The sequence below is a fragment of the Humulus lupulus genome, chromosome 5, assembly GCF_963169125.1.
Source record: "Humulus lupulus chromosome 5, drHumLupu1.1, whole genome shotgun sequence".
In the NCBI taxonomy this organism is placed as follows: domain Eukaryota; kingdom Viridiplantae; phylum Streptophyta; class Magnoliopsida; order Rosales; family Cannabaceae; genus Humulus; species Humulus lupulus.
This window is the reverse complement of record NC_084797.1, coordinates 29,481,390-29,483,222: the sequence shown is the minus strand read 5'-3', so window position 1 is coordinate 29,483,222 and position 1,833 is coordinate 29,481,390. Positions and strand designations below refer to the sequence as shown.

The following is a 1,833-nucleotide window of genomic DNA, read 5'->3' as shown; positions in this document are numbered from 1 at the left end:
TTTACAATGTTCCTTGCCCACATTTCTTAGATTTTCGGTATCACTTGGAAATGCACCACGGGGTCTATTTCTAAGCTCATTAGCTAGTTGCCCAACTTGATTTTCTAAGTTCCTCAATGATGTTGCTTGTCTTTGAATCATGGCTTCATACTTCACTATATACTCTTTAAACATATTCTCAAGAGAATTAGATTGCATTGCTTGTTGTCGTGGCCTTTGTTGTGGTGCTTGTGGAGAATACCCGAGTGAGAAATTTGGTCTAGGAGGCATAGAACAATTGCTAGGGCTAGTCCCTTGATTACTCCAAGAAAATTTGGGATGTTGCCTCCATGATGGATTGTAGGAATTAGAATATGGACCATTCTTATTTTCGTTCCCCGTGTAACACAAATCTGCGGGATTGGAAGGACAGTTGTCAAAAGTATGACCCTCACCACAATACACACAAGAAATGTTCTCCATTTTCCCCATTTGTGTCCCCATAGGCTGCCCCATTGACTGATTCATCCCCATGTTCAGCGTCTTGAGCATATTCGATATAGAGGAAACTTGGGCTGCCAAAAAAGTGAGGGCGTCAACATCATGGATGCCAACCACCTTTCTTTCTGTAGACGGTCTAGTAGTGGGCCACTAATAGTTGTTGTTGGATATCCTCTCAAGGATTTCATAGGCCTCATTATAGGACTTATCAAGAAGAGCCTCATTCGCCGAAGCATCAACCACCATTCTAGTATAAGCGTTTATACCATTATACAAGGTCACCATCTAGATGCAATGAGGAATTCTATGGTGAGGACATTTTCACAACAACTCCTTGAACCGCTCCCATGCCTCATATAAAGATTCTTCATCAAGTTTTTGGAATGAAGTAATCTCATTGCGGAGCTTGACATTCTTAGTGGACGGAAAGTATTTCATCAAAAATAGCTCAGCCAACTCTTGCCAAGTAGTCATAGAATCGGATGGCAAATAGTTCAACCAAGATCTCACTCTATCTCTCAAGGAGTATGGAAATAATTTAAGTCTCAAGGCATCCTCTGTAACTCCGGGAAACTTGAAAGAATCACTCACCTCAATGAATAAGCGAAGATGGAGGTGAGGATCTTCTATTGGCATCCCACTGAATTGGCCCACAGTTTGAAGCATCTAGAACATAACTGGCTTCAACTCAAACTATGTAGCCAGAATTTCTGGTCTCACAATGCCCAGCTTGAGTTCATTGAAGAGGGGGAGAGCGTATTGCCTAATAGCACAGTCTCAATCACAATGCCCAGATTGAGCTCATTGAACTACTACCCCATGATTTGTTGCCCTTTGAGCTACTGCCTCAAGATTCCCTGCCCTTTGAGCTATTCCTTCTTGAGCTGTTCCTGCATGAGCCTCTCGCTCAACATCCATCACTACTACTTTTCTTTGGGCTTTTAGTACTTTTCTCCTTTGTCTGAATGCACATTCAATTTCTGGATCAAGGGGAAGTAGTTCAGAGTCTTGATTCTCATTCATACACTGTTGAAACCTGAATTTGCACGAGAATCACCCAATTTAGCACAAAAGAAAATTAAGCCAAATTAATTTCACAATAAATAAGTTTAAACAGTCCCCAGCAATGACACCAAAAACTTGTTGTATAAAATAAAGCTAAGTGAAAGTGTACACTGTCAACAAGTAATATAGTAGCAAGTACTAGATATCGTCTCCACAAAGACTCTTCTTAAGTTTTTTATTGTGAACTAAAGTCTAACAAAATGATTTAAAAGCACGAGAATTAATTGAAAAGATTGTGATTTGAGAACTAAGTTAATGAGGACTAGTTAAATGCAGAAAAATAAAAGA

At 39.9% G+C, this 1,833-nt stretch overlaps 1 non-coding gene across 1 annotated transcript; it reads left to right on the top strand.

Annotated features, from left to right (window-relative positions):
- The first annotated feature begins 781 nt into the window (after window positions 1–781).
- LOC133780871 (small nucleolar RNA R71) lies at window positions 782–888 on the top strand. The gene has a single exon (XR_009869679.1). It is a non-coding gene; the product is annotated as a small nucleolar RNA R71 (small nucleolar RNA).
- The last annotated feature ends 945 nt before the right edge of the window (window positions 889–1,833 follow it).